Source organism: Taeniopygia guttata, chromosome 6, assembly GCF_048771995.1.
Source record: "Taeniopygia guttata chromosome 6, bTaeGut7.mat, whole genome shotgun sequence".
Classification (NCBI taxonomy): domain Eukaryota; kingdom Metazoa; phylum Chordata; class Aves; order Passeriformes; family Estrildidae; genus Taeniopygia; species Taeniopygia guttata.
The window spans coordinates 3,058,153-3,083,442 of record NC_133031.1 but is presented as its reverse complement, the minus strand read 5'-3'; the positions used below and the strand labels follow the sequence as shown (position 1 = coordinate 3,083,442).

General features: G+C 45.9%; 2 long non-coding RNA genes across 3 annotated transcripts in view; both read left to right on the top strand.

The window, feature by feature from the left end:
• The first annotated feature begins 766 nt into the window (after positions 1 to 766).
• Positions 767 to 6,104, top strand: LOC140684409 (uncharacterized). Its single transcript, XR_012056640.1, has 3 exons — positions 767 to 1,409; positions 3,065 to 3,211; positions 5,328 to 6,104. It is a non-coding gene; the product is annotated as an uncharacterized lncRNA (long non-coding RNA).
• A 13,270-nt stretch (positions 6,105 to 19,374) lies between these two features.
• The window catches only part of LOC115495722 (uncharacterized), a 179,473-nt gene continuing 173,557 nt past the window's right edge, over positions 19,375 to 25,290 (top strand). The window contains exons 1-2 of one of the 2 annotated variants that reach the window (XR_012056639.1): positions 19,375 to 19,894; positions 19,993 to 20,077. This is a non-coding gene — a long non-coding RNA (uncharacterized lncRNA). The remainder of the gene's footprint in view (positions 19,895 to 19,992; positions 20,078 to 25,290) is intronic. The other variant, XR_012056638.1, reaches the window with a different exon arrangement.

The following is a 25,290-nucleotide window of genomic DNA, read 5'->3' as shown; positions in this document are numbered from 1 at the left end:
TGGATGTTTGGCTTTGTCCTAAGCTTTGGGCTGGTGTGTGTGGAGGAGTAGAGTGCTCCTATGCACTTAATGCCTTCAGACCTTTTTTCCACTCCCCAAAGCATGGTTGCATCCTTAAGGAAAGGGCCACATCTCATTGGATAGTTTGAAAATACAGGTGTCTGCTAAGGAAGTCAGGAGCCTCCCCTCAAATGGAAAATGTAAATCCCCTCCCTTCGAATTATTACAATTTTGAAATTAAAGGGCTCTCAGGCAAAGATATGTGAGTAGGAATAACTGTTCTTTATTGGGGAAGAAAATAAAAAATGTAGTAATACAAAACAACCCTGCCAGAGTCAGAGCAGGCCCTGGCAGCCTGTGGGTCAGGGAGGTGGCAGCAGCCCCATCCCAGGGTGGCTCAGCCCTCCTGCAGTGCCAGCTGTGCTTCTGCTGGAGCAGGATCCTGCACAAGGGGGGAGTTTTCCTCTGGAGCTCCAGGGCTGGGGGAGATGGGCCTGGGCTCCTCTGGGAATGCAGTGGGAAGAAAGCTGCTCCTCTGGGAATGCAGGGGGCAAAGGCTGCTGTGCTGTTCCCAGGTCAGATTGTATCCAGGTAGGAATTCTTGGCTCCTCCCTTGGGCAGAGCATCTCCCCATGGATGATGGGATTTTCTCAGCCATGCAGGGACACTCAGTGGCCATGAACAGCAGAGATCTCCTGGAAGGGGATTGGTTGTGGGAGAGATAAAGAAAAACCGCCCAATGGACAGAAGAGAACTGCCTCACCTCTGACAGATGGTGATAGAACATACTCCCAGCTACATCTTCCAACCTAAGACAACAGTAAATATTTTAAACCCTGGATCTAAATGCTGCCGTTTCCTCTACAACTTGGCTGCAAGGTACTCATAAGGATTTAAATTTAGCTGCATGGGGGCAGGTGAAAAGTAAACTACTGTGTGTTTCTGTGGCACTGCTCCTTCACCACAGCTCCACTCTGATCCATATTTTGGATTATGTCAGTAGTACACAAGAGTTCAGGCTGTTCTCCAAAATGTTTGTATTCAGAAGTGTGAACTGAGGTCAGAGACTGAACAGGCTGCCCGGGTAATGGTCATGGCCCCAAACCTGCCAGAATTCAAGGAGCACTGGGACAATGATCTAAGGCACAGGGTGGGATTGTTAGAGTGTCTATACAGGGCCAGGAGTTGGACTTGGTAATCCTTGTGGGCCTCTGGATATTTTATGAATCTATCAGATGTGCTTCTGCATTTATCACAGAGAATATTAATGCATGGTTTTTTTTCCCTTTAAATAATGAAACTTCTGCTTTACCTGATGATACATGATGGTAATTTTGCTGTTCTACAAGGCTGAAGCTGAGCCATTGAAAAATCATCGGTGCTTGTGTCATCCTAACCTTAAAGGACAGGTATTAATTTCTCAAGAAATCAAGCAAGCTTTAACAGGACAGAGAAAATTAGCTCCTGATTATTGGTAATTTTGAGAGACATGAAGGAGCACTCTTTCAAAATACTTCTGTGCTTATTTCCCTTATCCAAGCATCCCAAAAAAGCAGTTCAACACTCTGCAAGGCTGCAGCTGTTCCTCCTGCTCTCCACTGGTTATTAGGCTTTTGGCATAACCTTGGTTCTCCATATTCAGGTTTTTTAGAGGAAAGGTTAATGTGCATTGGTCCATAAACCCCCCTTAGGAGGCACTGAGAGGCTTTGTATGGAGCACATGAGAGCCTGGAGCATGTGTGGGCAAGAGCACTTCCATGAAGAGAACTGATTGAAAGGGAGCTTCAGGATAAGTGTCTAAAGGGGCCTTTGAATGGGTTTGGCTGTAACACAAAGCTGCTTCTGGAGAGTTCTTTGGCAGAAGGAAAGAGACCCTCACAAAGAATTAGTTGTGTGTTGCATCAAAAGATGTGGGGTCAGGGATTGGGGTAAGTGGATCTTATTGTAAATAGATCAAAGAGATCTGGATACAGAGACTAGAGTGGAAGATAATGACAGGGAGGAGTCCTCACTAATGAAGCATGAGGCTCAAAGCATTTAAAATGTGGTGAAGAAGGTCCAGGAGCTTCCCTCAGCCCTAAACAGCCAGGATAGTGAGTGCCTGAGGTACATCCACCCAGATGGAACTGGTGAAGAAGGAGAAGTCTGTACAGGTAGGAGTTTGCAGAGGATGCCTGGATACTCCTGGAGAAAAAGCTGGAATCTGCACAATGTGTTCACAGATGATGGGAGATGGCTGAATTACATGGGACAGGTCATAAATAGGCTGTGAAATGTTGCAGGGTCTGAAACAGAGATAGAGATGGGGCTTTGGAGCTCATCAATGGATCCCACTGACATCTTGGATGCTGCTGACCCACCAAAACAGGGCTCCGGTTTGTACAGAAAAACCATGCTCTGAAGAGCCAGTGTCCACAAAGGAGACAGAAAAGTCCTGCAACCTTATTTGAATAAGGGGAGAGAGTCCACTGGGGCATATCCCTCACATCACTGGTGAGGTCTCTCTCTCTTAGTTGCACAGGACTCAGTCTCTTATCCTAAACTCCTGGCTGCATTTTGCTCTCTTCCTTTCCCCGTTGGCTGAGGTAGGAGGAAGGTGCAACCTTCCTGAACCGCTCATCACACCTTCCCTCCCTTGAACACGTTGTTTTCCCCCAGAGTTAAAAGTTCAGGCTGTCTGGGTTCTGCAGATCCATCAGATGTTCAGACTGTCTGGGTCTGCAGTCAGCCTATGCGGGCCCAATTCTCCCATGACTGAAGTTCGGGGGTCAGACTGGGTTCTGTAACAAAGCCGTGGGGCTTGAGGTGGATACTGATGTAAATCCCATTTTGAACATATTAAAACCCATTTATCCTAAAGACCCTTACCCATCGAGTTGTTTGCAAGGACATCAGCACCCATCTTTCAAATTCAACGTCCAATCTCCAGGCCAGAACCACCTGTGGTGCTTTAAAGGCTTTAGATGTCCTCGAGCAAATCCACCAAGGAGGAAGCAATAACTGAGGAGGATTTTAGGGTGTCCTGAGCTCAGCCACTTTCTGAGGTATTTGCTTCTCCCTCCAGGAGCCTGCAATCCCAACCTCAACCCCACACCAGCTGCTGAACCTCTGGGGACATCAGCATTCCTTCCTGGGAAAACTAGGACCTACCTCAGCCTAAGCAGAGATGGGTGACCTCCAAGTGCTCCACGCCTGGCCAGAAGCTGCTGTGGTGAGTGATTTCTAATCTGAAGAGAATTTTTTCCTCTCAGCATCTCTCAGACATTTTCCTTTGCCCCAAAAGGCTTCTTGCCTGTGTTGAGTCATGCTTGAAGCGGTGCTTGTTAAATAAGTGCCGCTGAGCTCTGCTTTAAACAAATGAAGTTGATTTACTTACCAGGGCTGTAGGATGGCCAGGTATCTGTGTTATTTAAGGGTATTGGCACTTCGAAGGCCGAGCGCTAAAAGCACTTCATTTTTATTTCAACTCTTAATTGAAAATCAGCTGGTTGGTCTTGTTCTCCTTCCCTGCTCCCATCCCCACGATGGGATAAGGGCCGTTAACGTGACACGACGTGTTTGTCAAAAAGTGGCACCAGCCCAGGCTTTCACTTGTGGTTTATTAGTTTAATTACCCAGGGTCTTGCAAAGACTTCTCGGTGAGGCAGAAATGAGAGAATCTAATGTTTCTTGGGCCGGATCCTTACATTGTGTTAAGCCACCTGGTGAAGGCACCAAGGTAAAAACGTGGCTCCTGTGATTAACCTTGACTGAATTCAATAATACCTTGGAGTCACATTATTGCTGACCTTGTGCTTTGCTACCTTCTCATCTTTCTAATTTGTCTTTTCTTCCTGCCTTTGCAACAACAGGCAGAAGTGTTAAAAAAACCAACCCTCCTGGTTGCCTCATGGGAGAGAGCTCCTCTACTCACAGTGAGTCTTACATTTTCTTTTTTTACTTTTGGTATATTTCTTGCTTTTTGTGTCTTTCTGGCATTTGTGCACACAAACACTTGCATGAGAATAGCTACTTGGAGGTGTCCTTGTAATTAAAAAAAAAAATTAATTTGTGTGATGATTTGTGTGCTGAATACTGCCAGTCATCAAGATAATTCTACATTTGTTCACACTACAAGACGTTCTTCCTATGTCCCATTTTAGGAGATGGTCCTGACATTTTCTGTAACAAAGGCAGGGTTGAAGCTGGGATGTCCACAAAGAAAAGTCCAGATGCTTCCTGGGCTTCTTTCCAGTGATTTGCTATTCTTTGTGGGTGTTTTGGTGAGGTTTTTGGTTGTTGTTGTGCTTTTTTTTTTGTTGTTTTATTTTTGGGTTGTTTGGTTTTCTCTGGTCAACCAGACCAGAGCACCAAGTGCAACAAACTGTTTGTTGGACATGTCCAGCACCTTGCTGGGCAGCCCCTTCCATTGTCTAACAACCTTTTCTGTGTAGAAATTCTCCCTGATGTCCAGCCTGAACCTCCCCTGGTGCAGTTTGAGGTCAGATACCTCTTCTTGGCTAGGAATTCTGAAGCAGAAATATGGACTCCAGAACCTAAGCAAATAAAATGCATGGAAAATACCTTGCTCATCCCAACATCCAGCACTAAAACAACCTCTCTTCGTGAGGCTTTCACCTAGAAACACCAGCAAGTGTAAAATTTAGTACATGCATCCCTCTGGCTTTTTTTGTTGTTTGTTTTGTTTAATCTGGAGCATGTTGAACTGCCAGCTGTCCTGTTTAACTCCATGGTGTAATTTAAGATATTTAAGATGCTGATTGGAGGTGCAGCATGCTTAGGTGAGAGTTGGTGGCTACCCAAAACATTTTATCTTGGTGGAATTTGTAGTCGGGTGGATTTGTTGAGGATTATCTCCTCTAGAAGGAGATTTAATGTCCCAGCTAACATTCAGTTGACCTGGGGAGTGCATCACAGGTTCCATTTCTCTGGGACTTTGGGAAAAAGGTGCTTACCAGATGGGATGTTTATGTTTCATTAGGAGTGGGTTTACCCAAGAATGTATCAATACAGAATTTTCTCTCTGCAGGTCAAGAGGAAATGTACATGTATTTTTAGAAACACAGACAGTGAAACCATTAAATTAATTTGCATTTGCTTTAATAAAAGTGCTTCTTGCCTTTAGAGAATGATAATGGCACTAGATTAGTGCATCCAGGAGTGCCATTGTGAGTGGCAGCTGGAGAATGAGAGCTTGATGGGATCCAAAATGAAAGAAAAATGTTTGCAATCAGTTTTGTGCTTAGTTCTCCTCTTACCCCGGCTACCTGAGATGTTCAACACATAATTCTACAATTATGTGGTGTATTTTTTTTTTTTTTTTTAAGGCAAGGTATTGTAAGTCTTCTGTAAGAAACTCTCAAGATGCTATTTTCATGCAAATAGCTTTGTGCGCTAAATTGAGGAACTTAAGAACCACAGAAAATACAGGAAATGTGAGCAGAATGCCTTCGAAATGTAAAAGTTTCCTGGGAGTTGTCAACAGCTCTTTAAGAACACTATTGCCTGCACCTTTCAGCAGCTTTTCTTTGTGATTGCCGGGTGAAAAAAAACCCCAACAATTACTGAAGTGAAAAGATTGTAAGTAGCTTGTTGCACTGAGGAACAGCTCTGGAGAGTGATAAAGAACCACATTCTGCACTTCGCCTTTGTGGCTTGGCGAAAATCGAGACAACAAAGCCTCACTTCTTTTTCTATTCCCCACATTCAAAATCGGAGGATGCCCAGGTTTCCTGATGGCTTTTCCTTAAGGTTCCTTTGGCACCTTCTCAGCGACTGTGGCAGAAGAAAACCGAATTTCCCGGTGGAGGGATCTTTATCTCTCCTAGGGAAGATGAGTGCACAAGCCGTGATTCCCCAGGGCCAAAAGCATCCTCTTAAAATTGAGTGGGGCACGAATAAAGCGACTGTTTTTTCCCCACCACCAAGATGAGCACTTTCTACTTCACTGCTGCGGATGATTAAAGAAAACAATTGAGCTCCGACAACGCGCATTGACATTTCCAAATGAAAAAGGAATGAAGAACAGATTCTGGGAGTCTCGCCATTGATGAGAATGGATTTCCCTGGATGGCAGCCTCTCTGAAAGTCCAATTCTCTCTGTGTGTGTGTATATATATACATTTATTTATATATATATATATATAATATAAATTTATTTATGTACTATATATATAGAAAATATAATAATATAACACATTATACTATATTTTATAGTATATAATACTGTTACGAACAAAACACAAAACAAACTGGCTGGGACACTTGGCTTGAACTAAGTACTGACATTGAAATGTTAATTAGCTAATTGCTCCTAGGATTCACCTACAACGTCACCCACACTAGGACCAGGATGCAAAATAATCCAGTGGAATCATGGGACGGCGTTTTGGGGATGAACATTAATAAAGGCATAGACCCTGTTCATTTCAATACCACAACATAGAATAATACTATAATATATGAATTCTTAAATTTTAAATTTTTTATTTTAAATGCTGCCTAGAAACAGGTAATCCCATCAGAGGACTTCAGGGGGTAATCTGAGGCACAAAAATGACTCTACACTCATGAACCCACTGAAAGGCAAACAAGAAAAAGGCCTGAGTGAGTGAGGACAATGAGGGGAGGGCCAGCTGGGTTAATACTGATAAATGAATATTTGAATTTTAAGTTCAACTTCTATTTGCTTGCAAATGAAAACAATTCTGTCAACACTGCAGATGGGCCGTGCAGTTTTTAAATTTATCTTTTCCCCACCAAAGGTTAATTCTTCTTTGATTTAGAAGGTAAAAAGAAAGTGAGAAACGTTGACTTTAAATGATAGGCAAACACACAGAGGGGCTCGCTGCATATCCTGAGCACAGCCCTGCTCCAGCAGCTGGTAGGGGCTGGAGGTGTCTGGGATACCTCAGCAGGGAAGGAGGAATTTTTTGCTCCTTGTGATGCTCACTTCCAGCCCCGAGGTTAAAACAGGATGTTTACAGGCACATCTTTTTATAGGCAGCATGTGATAGGTAATTTTATGTGAAAAATCTGTTTAGTCCCCTGATGGAAGAAGTAAACTTAGGTGAGACTCGTTCTCCCGTGAATTCTTGGCATGCCATAAAAATAACCCTGTTGCAGCTCTCCAAAATATTAGCTGTAAAACTTGTTCCTTGTTAAAGTTACAATCAGAAGGTGTAATAAAGGGATTATTCAGGCTTGCATTACCGTGGAACGTTCATCTCCGGGCACTCGGATTTTGACTCTGCAGTAGCACCGTGCTTTGCCTGGTAAATCTCGTGGTGGCTGCTGGGGTAGAAAACACAAACCCTCCTTTAAATAATGCATCCCTACCCTGCTGTGCCTCTCCTCTGGTTCAAAGACAGCTCCCCTTTAAAGTTTAATCAGTAGTTTTATCGTTGCTCATGGGCAAAAGGTACTGATCCCAAAAAAAACCACGCAGGAAAACTGGGATGGAAAAGTTGAGCACTGGATGGAAGTGCACGTTCTCCTCTGCTCCTGCTGGTTTTAATTGATCCTTGATGGTGGTGTGTGCTTATCTGGGAGGGGTGGCCCCGGGGGGGTGACATGAGACTGTTCTGGCTGAGCCCCCACCTCTGCCCAGCCCATCCACAGGGAAACCAAGCTCCTGGTGGTGAAGCTGTGCTGGAGCAGAGCAGGGAATCAGGTAGATCTGTTGTGCAGATAATACTGAAATACCTGCTTTTTAAAAATTTGAAGGTTTGGGATGTGTTTTCCCCTGGAATCTAATAAGTTTGAGGGGTTTTTCTGTACTAAAGGCCTTTTTTTGTTCTTTGGATGTTTGGTTGGATTTCTTTCCCCAGGTGGCTCTCTCAGAACTGTTTCTGTCCTTGCAAAATGCCTTTTGGCTTCTTTTTGTGTTGTCTGTGACCTGTTGATGCTCCTGAAACACCAAAGGGTGTGGGACATGGCTCAGTGCAGCAAATGAAAGGTGGATCTGTTGCAAAAGGTGTTGAGAGACCTGAGCTGGTGCTTTCTCAAAATGCCATTAATATTGTTTTCCAGAGCAGAGTCCCACTGATCCCAGCACAATGGGAGAAGTCCCTCCTGGGGGAAAGCACTGGGAAATCATGGACCCATGGAATGGTTTGGGTTGGGAGGGACTTTAAAGCTCATCCCATCCCACCCCTGCCATGAGCAGGGACACCTTCCACTAAACCAGGCTGCTCAGAGGTCCAAGCTGGGAAGGTATGAAACACAAGCTGCTGGAATCTGTTCTTGCATCCGTGCTGGTGCTCCTTGTTGGCTTTTCAAAGGTATTTGGAGGTGTCTGTGCAACGGGAATGGTTTGGCACAGGTTCATGGCAGAAATTTAAGCCATTTTATTTTCCATGGGTACTGTTTTTCTAGACCCTGCTTGGCCTTTTGTGATGAGACTGCATTAATCCTGGCTTGGTAGAGGGCATTTCATTATTTCAATGAAATAATAATGGGATAATATCAATCTGTTGGTGTTTAGTCTGTCCCTGTGTACTAATGGTGTATTATTTGTTATATTTGTTTTATTTCTTATATTTCTTATATTTGTTATTGCTACCATCTCTTTCTCTCCAAAACCCCTGCAAAGTCAGTCTGGGGAAAAATTCTTGTTTCCACCTCTGAATCACTGATATTCTCTGGAGTCTCCTACAAGCCTCAATTTGGATTTTAAACCTGGCAAAAACGATCTAGTTTAGGATGCTGTTGGTTTTGCTGAGTGTGTGCTACCCCACCAAACATTTTTCTTTGTCAGTCCAGCTGCCACTTTAGATCTCCAAGTCCATATTTGTGCTGCTTTTCTGCTTGAAGAGAGATGCAAAAAAACCCAGCCTGTAACAGCCAGGGCTGTGAGGCATTTCCAGCCTTTGAATAAGTTGACAGGATTTTTTTTTTTTTAACCTTTTTTTTTTTTTTTAAACTTTTTTTTTCTCCCCCATGATTGCTGTCTGCATAGGTAAAGCCAGCAGAGAAAATGCTGATAATTCAGCTAAAATGAAGATGAATTATTTGAATTATAGACCAGGATTTAGGTCTTGTATTCTCAACTGTGGGGAGGAAAGGAGGCATTCAGAACAGCTTTGCCATGGATTGATAGGGAGATGGGAGCAGAAGGAGAAAGATGAGGGTTTTTTTTGGAAGCTTGGTGTAGGATTTTTATGCGTGGCTTCCTGCCTATCTGCACAGGTATTTTATATAAATAGGACATTGCCATCTTTATAGAACTGTTACAGATGTGTTCTCACCTCAAGGTCACAGTTTTCCTTGTTCCCTGTGTGAGGTTCCCTCCATGCCTTGCACTTGCTCTGGGACTGGTGATCCATGCTGGCAACTCTCCTGTCTCTCACCCTTATTTTCCTGCAGGGATTTCTCCTGTGAGCCATAACGTGCTCATGCATTTCCTGGCTGTGATTGCTGCTGTGTAGATAACATTGAAATACCTGCTTTTTAAAAATTGTGCAGATTTAAAGGTTTGGGATGTGTTTTCCCCTGGAATTGAATAAGTTTGAGGGGTTTTTCTGTAGTTGTGAAAGTACTAAAGGCCTTTTTTGTACCTCTTCATGATGTTCCCCATTTTTAGGGGTTGGACTCGGTCTAGGAGCTCTTTCCAACATAAATGATTCTACAGAATGGGTTACTTGAGAAACGAGATGCATTTCTACTTCTTTTAGCCTGAGGTTCATGCCCAAATCATGTTAGGTTTCTTGAAGCATCACAGAGACTTAATTGACCTCCCACCCCCACAAAACCTCCAATTAAAGGGGTGAATAATTTTGCAAGGACATACCAATTGTGATTCCCCAATCTAGAGGAGTTAATGTTTTTTTTAAATGCAATTTGTATCATGCATGTTCTCTTCTGTTAACTGAGATTTCATTTGGCCATTGCTCTCTAATATTCCTGTAGAATCCAACTCCAGCAAATTTTCCTCCTGGAAACTTCAGCTGTGTGGAGAGATGGAACACAAGGAGAGCATGGGCTGGAGCAGGGAATTCATAGAGGTTGCTGGATTCAGCATTTGCCTGTGGGATTATGCTAAGAAACCCAACCCTCTTGACTTTCCAAGCTATTTGATGGCATTTTTATACAACCCCCAAGCTCACCACCTTCCCTGTAGCCTGTTCCTCCCCACCAACCTCAGCTTCCCTCACTGTCCAGAGCAACAACAACCTTTCCCATCTAACCTTGAAGGTTTTCTCACCCACGGAAATTCCTGCAGGTGGAGCTGGAATGCCATCCTGCTGCTGGAATCAGTGATGAGCCAGGCTGCCTCTGCTTCCCTGTGGTTCTTGATCCTCTCCTTGCTCTCCTCCTGCCTGTGTTTGGCCACCTCTGGATCAGGAGACTGCAATGGCCAAGGAGGTTGTGCAGCAGTTGGGTTCATTTTCTTGTAACACACATCCTGATTGTATTCTGACAGGAGGGAATCTCATTCCATTTCTTGTTCCCTAAGGACTTGTGATAAGAAACACAGTCTTAGAGCAGGAAACAATTTGTTCCTGGGTTCAGCTATTTGGTATTATCTATGATGAGGTTGTTCTTTGTGCTGATTTATCTGGAAAGGCCTCTGGGCATTCCCAGATGCTGGACAGCCAGAGGGGATGTGAGAATAAGAAATTCCATGCTGTTGCTACCTAATTTTCCTGCTATTTTCTGCAGGTGGCTGTTTCCTTTAAGCCTCAAGTTGGGAATGTGGACCCCTGATCTGGCTCCCACTGCAGCTCCACTGTCCTGTTCAATCCCACCAGCAGAGTGTCTCCCAGGATGAGAAATAGCTGCTAAAGCACAGGGGAGCTCTAAAAGGTTGGGATCGTGCCTGAAACATCAACAAATTGATCTTTACAGGGTTCCTGCTGTGAGCACCAGTTTAAAAAAAACAGGATGAGAGGAATGAGACAGGCTGGTTTTGCATCAGATGACAGAAATGAATTGCAGAGGAGCTTGAGGAATTTTCAGTGCAAGCTGTTGGAAAACTCTGGTGTGTCCACTCTGGAAAGGCTGTCTGGAAGGCAGAGCACAGTTATAATGGGAGTGTTGAACGATGGGATGTTCCAGATGGGGTCTGCTCTGTGCCTGCCTCCATTCACCTGCTGCAGATGGTGAAGGGGTCCTAGATGTCATGGAATCCCAGAATGGTTTGGGTTGGAAAGGACCTTAAATCTCACCTTGTTCATACCCCTGCCATGGACAGGGACACTTCCCACTAGACCAGGCTGCTCCAAGCCCCATCCAGCTTGTCCTTGAACGTTTCCAGGGATGTGGCATCCGCAGCTTCCCTGGGCAAGATGTGGGTGGGTACAGCTCTTGATGTGTCCCCCTTAATGGGCCACTCTTCTTGGGGCTGTGCCAGCAGCCTCACAGCCCAAAAGGTAAGATTGGGAATACTTCATCCCCCTGATGAAGGTGAGTGCTGCCCTGGTGAAATGTGGCCCTCAGCCCCTTTATCTGCAGTGCCCACTGCCTGTGCTGAGTTCCCTGGAGGGGCTCCAGTGAGGGGCAGGATCCTGAGAAAGAATCTGCACCCACAACTTTGCTCCCTCCCAGTCTGGGGCATTTTGCAGCTTCAGGGCTTCCTGAGTTGAAAGTTAATCTGTAACTTTATATTTAATAGTCCTTGATGGGCTTTTGCTGGATTGCTCAAGCCTTTTGTGTTCTGGGCCCTTCGTGTGCCCTGTTGTAAAGGATTCATGCCTGGTGTGACAGAGCTGGAGGCTGTTTCAGTAATGCTTCAAAGTTTTTGTTTTTCCTGGTACGTTGAATTTTTGCTGTTATTTCTGAGGCCTCTGGCATCCCCTGACCTTTCACTGCAGGAGGAGCATCTTGCTGCCCTGCTTCTGCTGCCTTTTTTCCCTCTCTCTGAAGATCTTTTGAGAATGTGCTCTGCTGTCATGCAGGCTATCAGGCCAGGGCTGGGGGAGCTGCTGTGCGACCTGTTGAGTTTGTGCTGGGGTTTGGTGCAAGTCCTACAAACTCTGATTCAAAAAAATGTGTATTTTCAGCTCTGCCCAAAAAGCAGTGCTCAGCTCAAACACTGAGCCAACCAGTGTGCTTCCTCCTTCCTTCCTGCTCTGCTTTCCCTGTTAATATCTGCTGGAATAGCTCATGTCTTTCCCACCTCAACATCGACCGTGTCCCTTGTGCAGTGCTGATGTTTTCACACTTCCCTCTCCTCTGGGTGTTTTCTCTTTCTTAATATTTTAATTTTTTCTTACTGCAGGTTATTTTAGCACAGTAAACATTTTTTTGACAGTTAGTGACATGAATAAATCCTTTTCCTGTCCTGCCCCCAGTTTGTTATTTAAGGGGAGAAGATGATTAAATCCAGCAGGGCTGATTTGAATTCTGTGTTGGCAGGAAGGGGGTGGCTGATGGGGGTCTGTCAAGCCACAGAGTTTGCCTTCCTCAGCATCTTGGGAGAAACAGCCATGCCAGCTGCTTAAAACATCTGGTTTGGGTGGTTCCCTCCACTCCCCATCTCTGCTTTTCTTTCTTTTTCTTTTCTTCTGGAGAGTTCAGCCTTGCTGACTCTGAATGTTGGCTCTGGCAGGGTGGCAGCTTGGTTTTCTGCTGTTCCACTCGAGCACCACAGCCTGGTGAAGTTGCTGGCTTGGAGTCCAAGCGAGGGTCAGCCAGAGCAGTGAAAAACCACCATCTGCTCCCAGCTTTCTGCAGGAGAAGCTCTCACAGTTTTGGGGCTCCGTGTGCCCGAGGGCTGTCTGTGGCTGTGTGATGCCAGCAGGGAGCAGGGAGGGCCCCTCTGTGCAAAGGGAGAAGGTGTTTTCCTAACCTCGGTGGCATGGAAACACGAGAGAGAGAGCGAGAGAAGCCCCAGTAGAGTTAATTAAGTGCTGCATTTAAGAGGGGGAATCGAAAGGAATTGCTTTGCATTTATTGGAGTTAGCTTTTCCTGCTCTCAGTGCTTGGAGGAGGGCTGAGTACCTGTGCAGCCAGGAGCAGTGCATTAGTGTGGATTTGGCTGAGGGTTTGAGAGAGGAGTTTTGAGCTCTCTGAGCAGTGGATTTGCTCACCAGCAAGCCCCGAGCCTGCCTGATGAAGGCAGAGTGCTGTAAGTCCTGCCAGGAAGATGCAGGGGTGAGCATCCCCTCCTTTCTATCCCTTTTCCCATCCTGTTGACCAGAAGATGTGTCTATAAACCCAGTACCTTCTGGAGACTGAACTCGCCCAGCTCTGCCCCTGTGCAGTGAGTCCTGTGCTCAGGTCTTGCTGTGCTGTTTCCCAGTGGAGCTCAGCCTAGCTAATTAAGCAGAGGCTGAATCCCAGAATTATTTAGGTTGGAAGAGCCCCCCAAGATCATTGAATCCAACCTTGGTGCCCAATGCCCACCTTGTCAACCAGCCCAGAGCAATGTGCCACGTCCAGTCAGGGATGGGGACTCCACCACCTCCCTGGGCAGTCCATTCCAAAGCTTGACACCCCTTTCCATGGAGAAATTCCTGCTGCTGTCCAAGCTGAGCCTCCCCTGGCCCAGCCTGAGCCCATTTCCCCTTGTCCTGTCCCTGTTCCCTGGCAGCAGAGCCCGACCCGCCCTGGCTGTCCCCTCCTGGCAGGAGCTGTGCAGAGCCACAAGGTCCCCCCTGAGCCTCCTTTTCTCCAGGCTGAGCCCCTTCCCAGCTCCCTCAGCCGCTCCTGGGGCTCCAGCCCCTTCCCCAGCTTCCCTGGACATGCTCTGGCCCCTCAGTATCTTTCTTCTGACGGTCCCAGACCCGGACACAGCATTTAAGATGAATATAAAACCCATAAACAACCAAAATGTAACCCAGGCAGTGCCCTGTGCTGATGGGGTGGCCCAGCTCAGTGCTGGGCTCTCCGTGCACTGTGAGTTCAGACACCCCCTCCAGGCTGAGGCTCAGCCATCAGGGGGGTTAGGAACCCTCTACTTGGAATAATCAGCAACATTTCCTGTGCTCTGGATGCAATCGAGTCTGGAAAATTCAAACTAATCTTGTTTGGTGTCTGCCTGCCCCTTGCTGGAGGGGAATTCTATTCTGCTGAGCATTGTGCTGTGCCAAAAGGAGCAGGTCCATGTCTGAGGCAGAGCCAACTCCTCCTCTCAGCATGGAAATGGAGCTCCTGGACTCACCTGGCCTCGCCCTCCACTGCCAGTATTTCAGTGGGATAGGTTATCTCACGGTATTTTGGCCATAGAGGATGACTTCCAGTATTTCAGGTTTTCCTGGGCTGTCCTTTCACCTGCCTGTCTTTTCCCTTCACCCTCCTGTGCTTCTGATGCCTGACTTTATTATCTTTGCTATTTCTAACCCTTTTCTTGGTCCCTGTCGGAGCCTGATTTCTGCTGGGGGGAAGATGGAAAAGGTCAGGCTCTCACCAGTGAAGCTTATTTCCTTTGTTTGCTGCATCTGTGGACAAACTTGCATGTATGTTGCAAGTATGATCTACCAGGAGCCTCCTGGGCACATGGGCCCCATGGTTGTTTATTTATTTACCTCTCCTCTGTTGTTCTTTCCTCCCACCTGATCCAGAATTCCCAATCTTACCTCTCCTGCGAGACACAAAAGCTTAGTGGACTGCAAACAGTAAATAAAGCTGACATTTGCAGCAGTCAGTCTGATACAAGAGGATGGGGATGCAGCAGCACTTTTTTTGGGCTTGTTTGCACTCCTTTATTTAAAGTCTCTTTTAATCAGGAGCTAATTTTTGGTCACGAGAGCTGATGCACAGAGAAAAAAAAAATACCCACCAGTTTGCATTCAAAATAATGCAAAGCATTATAAATAGGGAGATCTGCAAGGATATAATCAAGCTAAATTGCTCATTGTTGCTCTCACCAGAGATGATTTCTTGCCTCTATCTGGGCTGGGCTGTCGTCTGACTTTAGGGATGATGTGTTCTCTCTTTATTCCAGTTATAAACCTTTGCAGCAGCAGCAGCTGGAGGCTGCAAGAGTGGGTTTTTCCTCTGGGTTTTGTGCAGATCAAGCAAATATTCTGGTGGCTTGGATATTGCCGTCCAAACTGTGGCAGGAAAATTGTCCTACAGGTTTCTGCCACTCTCCTGCTGCAGCTGAGCTGACCCCTTCAGATGGAGCTGTCTCCTCCAGGACTCTGCTGCAGGCAGACAAGGAGGAGTCCTGCAACAGGTCACAGCAGCAGGCTGCCAGGAAAGCAGCTTGGGAAGAGGTTTGGGAAGAGAGGACTGTGTCTGCCTGCAGATGGTGTGCAATAAGCTCTGGATTTTAGTGGCTCTGTGCAATTTATCCCATTGGAAGTAGCTGAGCCTGGAGAGAACCGGGAGCTGATGCTGAAGTCTCCAAACAAATCATGATGCGTTTAATACTTGGGTGGTTTTTGGTCCTAATTTTCTTCAACTGTGTTGTACATGAATGCAACATAAAAGCTGTGCACTTTTCCATGCTTTAATTGAACTAGTGTGTGGAAACATGGAATGGTTTGGGTTGGGAAGGACATTAAAGCTCAGCCAATCCCATCCCCCTGCCATGGGCAGGGACACTTCCACTAGACCAGCTTGTTCCCAGCCCCATCCAGCCTGGCTTTGGACACTGCCAGGGATCCAGGAGCAGTCACAGCTTCTCTGGGCACCCTGTGCCAGGGCCTCCCCACCCTCAGAGGGAAGAATTTTTTCTCAATATCTCATCTACACCTTCCCTCCTTCAGCTTTTCCCCTTGTTCTATCACTCTATGCCTTTGGGAAAAGTCTCTCTACTTTGTGTATTGTGGAGACAGCTTATAAAGCTGGGTAGCAGTATTCTGGTCTGCTGATTTTCCTATTAAATTATTTAAAATCTTTAAAAAATAATAATTTGCTTGGTTGTTTCTTCACTGGGCAGTTCTCTGAGAAGTGTAGGAGGCTTCAGTTACTGCTTGGCAGTGAAGCTTACCATGGAAATACCACAGCCTGAAAAACTTCATGGTTATGGAAGGCAAATGTGGCTTTATGATATCACTCTTGTCCCCAAAACACAGCCTTTAGCTCAGATATTCTGCATGTCTCTCTTAAAGCTTTTCCCCCTTTGCTCCCCTGTGTATGGAGCAACTTTTGCTGAGGAATGGGAGCATCCTGAGGGTTAAGCGACCTAATTTCATCTGTGCTGCTTTTGTCTCTCTAACCTCAAAAGGCAGAGACCCTGGACTTAAAAGTATATAAAAAGATTCTAATTAGTACAGGAAAAAAAAAAAAAATTAGGCTTCCCTTGAAAAAGGGGACTGATTTTAATCTTCTAAATTAGCAAAAGGGTGGAGTTACAAGCAGCAAGTGTGGCACCTACTTGGATATTCGCAGCATCCTTTTTTTTTTGGCCTAGCTCTTGGTAGGAAGGCAAGCTCCTGGGTGGAGTTACAGCTCCCATCAGAGTGTCCTGTTTGGACACGTTGACAAGCCACTGCTGTCCTTGTCAGCTGTGAACTCAGCCTGGCTGTCAGGGACGAGAGAGGTGCCAGTGCCCGGTGTCACCTCCTTGCTCCTCGCCTGTGACAGGCAGGGAAGCCTGGCTCTGCTGGCAGCTGGGAAAGCCACCAGCTCCTGGCTGAGCGTGACATCCAGTCTCCTGCCCTGCCAAGGGGTGTGGAAATGTACCTGGACAACTGAGACTGCAGTGTGCACCAGCCATCCTGCTGGTAAATGTTCTAATCAGAATCTCCTCAGGGCCCTCTGGAATTCATCAAGGTTACTAAGACATAAACTGTGCTAAAATGTGAAAGAAGAAGCTGAGAAACTGAATTCCAAGAGCACATGAAATAGGTAACAGAGAGCTGTGAGCCACCTGGACTGTAACCAACCACATATTCTGAAAGGTGCTTGCAGAATGCATGGACAAGACAAGGCACCAATAAGAAATGTGTGATCAGCATGTGCAGTAGTGGCAGAATCTATAAATAAGTATATACTGTAAACAATAAATGGCTTCTGCTTAATCATATTGGTCAGTGGTCCAGGAGTCCTGAATTTCCCACTTCTCATCAGCATCTGGCTCAGGAGGTCCCACAAGGAGCTGCTCCTCCAGCGAAGGCAGGCACCCCAGGAAAGATGATTTTTGGGGTGGCTCTTGGGGAAAAGCCCGGTGTATTTGGGATTAGGCACTAGGACACCACAGCTTGCAGCCTCTTTGGCCACAAGCCCGTTGAGCCTGGCATTTTTGCCAGGTGGAGATGAAGGGTTTTGCTGGGTGCTCAGAAAACTCTGCTCTCCACCTGTAATTTTTTGTCAGAACTTTCATTCCTCTTTATTGCTGTTTTTCTAATTTTTCTCTGGGCTTCTAATGACGGTGATTATGCCAAATGCAGCACATTTCATGTACTGTGGAAATGACTTTCAGACCCAACTCTCAGGGCTTAAAGGACCATTAAAAACCTTGCTTTTCAGAGCTAGGCTTTGGTGTTCTCCCCACTCTATTTCCAGTCCTGCGTTAAGCTGTAAAGTAGTAAAATTGCTGACTTGATTATGTTGCATTAATTAATTATCTCTATAGCAACATGCACTGATGTCATAAATATGGGAATTCAGCAGTGCAGCTGGATGGAAGAGGAGCTAATGGATAAATGGGGAGAAAGCTGTTTTTTTTAAATCTCTGCAGTAGTTAAGTAAACAGATTACTAATAAAGTAATATTTTGCAGTTTCTCTTTCACTGCCCCATTTCCCTTCTGCATTGCATAGTCCTGTGTGCTTCTCCTGGAGGAGTTTTCCAAGCTGCAGGTCCCACTCTCAGCCTGCTCAAAGCCCTGGGTTATGCCCTGATTGCTTTTATAGCGATCTGGAAATGTGGAAATTGAGGCAGCAGAGCTTCTCCTTGCAGGAGGAGTCCCTCTGCCTTCAGCAAAGCCACCCTGCTCGGGATGCTTCTCTGTGGGGGAGGGAAGGCTGTGGGTCTGGAGAAGGAAATACAGATAATTTTGGCATTGTGAGGTGGAGGGGGTGACACAGTGCGAGACAGGAGATGTCAAGAGGCAAAGGAGATGGAAAAAGGGGATTTTGGCTCTGAGGAGGCTGAGATGCTCCTCTCTGCTTAACGTGGGTACAAGCAGTTTTTACTTATCTGGCTGTTAGGAGCTGGGTTATCTCTGGAAGTCCTGGCTGGGCCACTGGCTCTCTCCTATGCTGGCTCTCGGATTAAAGGCAGGAGAGAGGTGTCTACACCTGTCTACAGACAGTGCTTGTGCAGTGGGGCTCAGACAGCGACTCTCTCCCTGTCTCCAGGAGTTTGCAGCAGATGTGGTGTCCTAAGAATTCAGGAGGAATGGCTTGTGATGACAACTACAAAATCAGGCTGGGAAGAGGAATAATCAGTTCTTTCAAGGGAAGAAATATGATCAGAAGAGTCCATAATTGCACCGCAGGTCTAAAGCTACACAGAGGTGGAGACCTGGTGCATTTGTCACTCATTTTTGCTGTCAGTCCATCCCTGAATAATTTTGTTTTGCTGTTTGTTTGCCGCCACCAGCCGTGAAGCTGATCAGTCCTTACCAGTCCAGCACAACGCTGGAGGAGTAAAGGCGCTCTGGGGTGAATAATTTATTCAGTTAATCTATTTTGATTTCTGTCATTCGACAGAAAGTCCCAGGCAGGGTCTGTGTGGAGGAGGCTGGGAATGCAGCGCTGCTATTTATACAGCGCCCCGGCTCCGGGAAGAGCTGCGGGGATGTGCTTGGCAGGGTGAAGAACTTGTGCTCTCAGAGCACTTTGGGATGGCAGACACCCCTGAGTTTTTGGCAGGAAAAGACTTGGGCACGTTGGCTTAGTTCTGCACTGCAGTGGAGCAGGGAAAATTCACAGTGAGGGGGTATGGGCACTGCCAGGTGAGCTCTGGGACAGTCCCTTGGGAGGTGCTGAGGGTGAAAACCCTGCTGTGGAGCAGCCTGGATCATGTGCTGTCAGACTAAGCTCTCTTCTGACCCAGAGATGGGGCAACTGAGAGTCATTTAAAAAACTTTTATTCCATTTTCAATCTCATGTGAAGGGTGAGACAATACTGATGTTATAATTCACACCATCACAATCAGAAGCCAGCTATTTCCTAATTACAATATGCTATAAGCATTTCCTGGCCTATCAGCTTTTGCTGTGCCACTCAGCATCTGCTGGGAAAAGAAGGCCCCAAATATTGCTGGCCTGCTCCATGTTTAATTGACTGCCACAGCAAGTCAGGGAAGGTTTAACTCAGAGTGCAGGACACTGCACAAACATCAGGTGATAAATCACCCCTTTCTGCCTGGAATATGAGCAGGAAGGGTTAAGTTGTAAAACAACCTGCCCTTTCCTACGTAAATAAAAAAAAACTTGTTAACATGGTAATATTTTGATTTCCACCGAAAAGTGTTTATTTTGGTAGCCTGTACAAAATTTCAGCTATTCTAAAACCCCGAGATTTCACAGGCGAGCTTTCATGTTCCCGGCAGAGAAGGAGGTGCAATACTCAAAGAGTCTCTGTTCTTATTTCAGCATTGCACTTGCCAGCCAAATTTTCAAAAGAGCCCAGTTTGCTGACATAAATGGGGTTGCTGATGTGCCGAAGGAGAAGGAAGTGCTGGAGAACATATTCCTCCCTGGGTTCAAGTCTCTCCCATCTTATCTTTCCCTTCCATATGTTTCCTCTGTAATGAGAGGAATTATTTATCATTAAAGTGATATATAATTTAAAAATTAAAGTTAATGAATGCTTAAATTAATTTACTGACAAAAACAAATGTCTGTCCTTCAGATCCTATAATTTTAATTGGAGTGGGCTACAGCTTAATTAACATGTATTGATTGTAGTCCTGAGTGCATCTATAGGTGGGTGGACTGTGTTGGGAGAAATCCTCCTCAGAGATGAAGATTTGCTGATAACATTCTGAATAATTGTCTTGTGAAGAGACAGAAGCCTTTGCTGTTTTCTCTGCAGAAAGCTTTAAACAAAAGGTATTGTTTATAATCGAGGCAAAAATTTGGCATGGCCGCTTTATAGATGGGAAGAGAATTCTGCTGCAAAAATATTAATGAATTGACTCATTAATTAGGTGCATGAAGAAGACAGAAAATTGGAGGAGAGCTGGAGCAAATAAAGAAGTGAATGCTGCTGGAAACTTTTTGGGGGACAAAAAGGTAGGCTTCAATTTTGTGTTTACTCCCTACACTCTATCCCCTGGGCAGCTGTCCCCAGTTCCATGGTGGGGATAAGGGGTGTGACAGCTTTTTTAGGAATGTGAGGGCCACTTGCTTTGGGCCAGTGAGAGGAGAAAACATCCCAAAGTCCCTCCAACTGCAGATGTTCTGGGAGCCTGTGGAGCTGGGGACAGGCACTGCAAGCAGGAGCCCAGGGTGTGAGGAGAAAGGGAGGCAATCCTCACTCCCTGGCACAAAGCCCTCTGCCTGATGCTGAAAACCTTTTCCTTGACTGCTCCAGGCGGCAAAGGACCTGAATCCATCTCTTTAAAGAGACCTCTGTGTTCTCTGGTGTTAATATTTAATGTTTTATGAATGACCAGAATGAAAGATGTGCCACGTGTCTCCTTGCAGCTTCAGCCCACAAACTGCCTGAGCTCCTCTCAAGGATTCAAGAGCGAGGTACCCCCAGGAGCCTCCTGGCCCTCTGGGTGTCTGCAAGGGTGAAAACAGGAAAGCATTTATTTTCTCTGGACAGGACAAGAAGAAACAGCCTCAGGCTGCCCCAGGGCAGGTTCAGCTTGGACATCAGGAAGAATTTCTTCACAGAAAAAGTTTTTAGGCATTGGAAAAGGCTGCCCAGGGAGGTGATGGAGTTGTCACCCCTGGAATTGTTTAAGATGTGGCACTCAGTGCTCTGGTGTGGTTGTAAGGTGGTGATTGATCTAAGGTTGGAGTCAATGATCTTGGAGGCCTTTTCCAACCTAAATAGTTCTGTGATTCTCTAATTCTATGATTCTCTCAGCCTTGGGTTTGAGAGGTTTTTCCTTCCATAGCACAAACTACTCCTTCTTCAAAAAGACATTTTTTAAATTGAATTGTATACACGCAGAGAAAACAACCAGTCCTCTAGACTTGACTCACAGCAAAATGTTTATAAATCCAGACCCAGGTTGCAGACATGAAGTCTCAAACAGAAGAGGGGATTTTGTGAGGCCCCGTGTTACCTGGGTGGAAGAGATTCCCAGCTGCCTCCCGTCACCACGCTCTGCACAGGGCATGGGAAGGGGACCAGTGGTGGTGATTTGGGGAGCCCCTCGCCCCCTTTTCTGCACCCAAGCCCAACTGGCAGCTCAATGTGCTCTTTCTTAGAAGCACAGAATCCTTTGGTTTGGAAAAGAATTCTGAGATCACTGAGTCCAACCTTTAACCCAGCATGGCCAAGGCCACCACTAAACTCTGTCCCCAGGCGCCACATCTACACCTTTTTTAAACACTTCCAAGGATGGTGATTCCAACACTTCCCTGGGCAGCCTGTTCCACTGCCTGACCACCCTTTCAGTGAAGAGTTTTTTCCTAATATCCAACATAAACATCCCCATTTCCTCTACCCTGTCCTTTTTTACCTGGGAGAAGAGCCTGACCCTCACCTGGCTACAACCTAACTGAAGTTTTCCTTTTGGCCTCCATGCCCTAGAGGAGGAGGATTTTGATTCATCCAGTGGGGCTGGGCAAATGGAAACTCCTCTTCCAACTTGTCAAGCCCATCCCTTGTGCTGTCCCTTTTTATTAATGCAGTGCACAGGCAATGCCTTCCTGGAGACCTTTTCCCCCCGCTCCAATATATTGAATAAATTTTACATCAGGAAGGAAAGTAACTTGCAATAATGAACCATCAGTGGGTATTTAAGATTGCTTTAATGGGTCACATTGATGTAATCTCCACTTTTTCCTGGGAAGATCATACTGGGCCATAACCTCAATTCATATTTATGTCAGAAGAAACTACATGGGGGAGATGGCTCAGAAAGAGCTTTTCCCTGCTAAGCAGTCGAACACAAATGTACAGATCTGCCAGAAATGTGCTGGGATTTGAAGGGAGACAGGGAAATATCAGATGTTCAGGGCATTTCTCTCTTGCCTGGAAAAATTCCTGAGAAACTGTTTTCTCACCCCAGGATGTGACCCAAGAGGGTGTGTGCTCGTGGGACCAGAAATGTGCCAGGTTGAGAGACTTTTAAATTACTCTTAGGAGCACTTTTTTCATCTTTTCCATGTGGGCATGAGAAGTGTCTGTAGTTTGCCTGGCTAAAAAAAAAAATAAAAATCAGGAGGGAAAGAGAAATAGAAAGAGCTGTATAAATAAAAGCAATGGAGGTTTATGTATATAAATATATATACATAATATAAATATATTTACATATAATATCAGTAATGTTTGACCTTTCAGTCATGTCCTTATGCCGTTTATTCCTTATTGGTCGGACCCTTCTGAAGGCCAAAATCCAGTCCAGCCTTGGGAAAATAAAGGATGAAAATTGCATTTGAGGCCATTCCTCTTGGCCAGAAGCAGCAGCTCTGTCTTGATCCAGCGCTGCAGGAAGATGAGATAAAGTTGCAAGTTCACTCGGTCAGGATGGATGAGGGTGCAATGGAAATAACACAAATTCCCGGAGCTGTCTCGGTGAGGAAGGGACAAACATGACTAATGCTGCCTGAATGATTTGCACAAAAGGATTTCTTGGACAAACTTTGCCTTTCTGGAGGTAAACTGTCAGAGGGCACAGCGCAAGTTTTCTGATGTGTTCATGAGTCAGAATTATTTAATGAGGGAATGGAGCAGCCCTCCCCCAGGCCTTGGAGCCGGGTTACCCAGGGGAACAACACCAGCTCTTCTTCTTACCAAGCTCTCCCCGGTACAATCACTCCTTAGTTTGTATTTTTTGGACCATGGGGAGCACATTTGCAGTGCCATGAGGTGGGAAACCTGACTGCAAAGAGGGTTTTAGTGATGCAAGAGTCCAAATGGTGACGCCGGTCGGTGCTCAGTTTCTAGAAATGCTTCCAGTTGCTCTCATCTAAACAAAAAAAAATAAAGTGTGGCCACATTTTCTATTTTTCTTTCTGTTTTTTTTTTTTTTTTTTTTTTTTTGGGTATGCCATCTAATTTTATTGTTCATCTGTCAACCTTTTTGATGCACCTGTGAGAAGAATAATTTATTCAGCCATTTTGTCAGTGCCATTATCTCTAGCAGAAGGCCAATAACTAAAAATTAGTGGTGTAGCACACACACAGACTAAAAAATGAGACTTCCTTCCTTTCCTTCTTTCTCTTTTCTTTTTCTTTTAAAGCATCCTTTTGTTGAAAAATAGCATTTCAGGTCAGCTGAAATTATTTGTGTTGAACTCAACAAAAAAGATGACAACAGAAAGTAGCAATTTGAAAAAAATCAAACCATATTTTTGTGCATTTTTGAAATTAGATGCTTTTACTTCTGTTTTTTGAAGCGATGTTTGGAGCCAAAATGAAACTAATGTTAACTTTAAAAAGATGTTCTTTGGAGCTTCCCCATTGATTCTTTCCCTCCCCACCTCCAAATATTTTCTCCTTGCTTTAAATTTTGTTTAGGAAGAAACAGTTTTTCTTGAGCTGGCTCAGGATCATCCCATACCCCTGACCAAAAGAAGTAAATCCACATGGTTATGAACTGGTTGAAGCCCCCATGAACAAAAGAAAAGCAGAAGGAGAGCTGCCAAGCACTCAACACTTTCATTCTAGCAAATATTTCCTTTTTTCATTTGTTCTGCTGTGGGAAAATGCTCCTGGCATGTGTAACCATGAGAGTGGATTTAAATCTCTTTGGCTTCTCCCCTTCCAGGTGGGTCAGAACGTGTCCCCTGAGCCAGGGATGGACCTGCAGAGCCATGGGGAAGGTCCAGCTGGTCTGGACAGCTCCTCCCATCTCAGGCCTCCATCCCTCTGCTCTCAGGCAGCTGCTGGAGCTGTGTCCATCCTCAGGGACGTGGGATGTGCCTGTGAAGCGTGACTTGGGTTTTCCCTGCTCTGAAAATAGAGAACAAACCACCTGTGCAATCCAGGAGAAACAGGAAGGGAAGTGACATCTGAGCAGTCCCCAGGCTGTCCCCCTATGCCTGAAATAATTCCTGTAGCCCAGCAGAGCCTGCAGGTGTCTTGGGTCCCTTTGGGCATCCAAGGGACACCGAAAAACTGGATGTTGCTGGAGGAAGAGCATCTGGAGGGGCAGTGACACATGGCCTGAGCTGCAGGATGGGGTCCCAGCAACCTGGATTTCTTTGTGCTCGTGCTGGGAGCCCCCTCCCTGCTCACTGCACAGCAAAAGCTCCCTTTAGCCTGTCCCAGGAGCAGCAAAAAGGCTCAGGCTTGTGTGGAAATGGAAGAATGAAGTGAGAGTTCATTTTTCCTCACTTTCCCAACCAGGAGATTCATGAGGTGGCTGGGTGAGTTTAAGGGTACCTGCAGTCTTTTCATCATATTGATGGCTGGATGGATTGTGTGGCTTGGAATAGGGTTAAGGCTTTAATTAAATCAGGGCTGCACTCTCTGCAACAGTTCCCTGCTGCTTTAGGGAATCATTCCCAGCCTCTTCAGACCCTGTGTGGTGGGATGACCCTGGCTGGATGCCATGTGCCCACTCCTTGGCTGGACAGGGGAGAGAAAATTCAGTGGAAGGCTTGAGACCAGGACAGGGAAGGATCACTCAGGAATTATGGTCATCAGCAAAAGGTCTCAACCTGGAGAAATTAATTTCATTTATTGCCAGTAAAATTGGAGTAGTGTAATGAGAAATAAACCCAAATCTTCAAAACACCTTCCCCCCACCCCTCCCTTCTAGTCAGGCTTAGTTTCACTCCTGAATTTTCTCCCTGCTGCTGCCCAGCAGTGCAGGGGCTGTGAAATGGGGCTGTGGTCAGTTTATCCCCCATTTACTGCCTCTGCCTCTTCTTCCTCCTCATCCTTCCCCTGCTGCAAGAGGGGTTCTTCCCTCGGGAAGGAAATATTTGAAATATTCCAGCCCACAGGCCGCAGTGGGGAGGACTGACACTGGAATATCTGCTGCTCCTCTCTCACTGGGGCTCCAGCACAGGCATCCCTCGGGATCACAGCCTCCTCCAGGCATCCCCTTCCTCCACAGACTGCAGGTGGATCCCTGCTCCACCCTGGACTTCCAGGGGCTGCAGGGGACACTCTGCCTCACCGTGGGCTGCACCAGCTCTGTTGTGTCGGAATCTGTGGGTATTGATGATTCCCAGATTGTAGAAAGTCTCTGTCTCTCAGCCCCGTTGCCAAAGCAGAAGCCATAATTCGTCTGTGCTGGTTTCAAGGTTGTTTATTCTGTTTATCTCTAACATGTTCTGCTGCCCTGCCGCAGCTCTGTCCTGCAGGGCAGCGT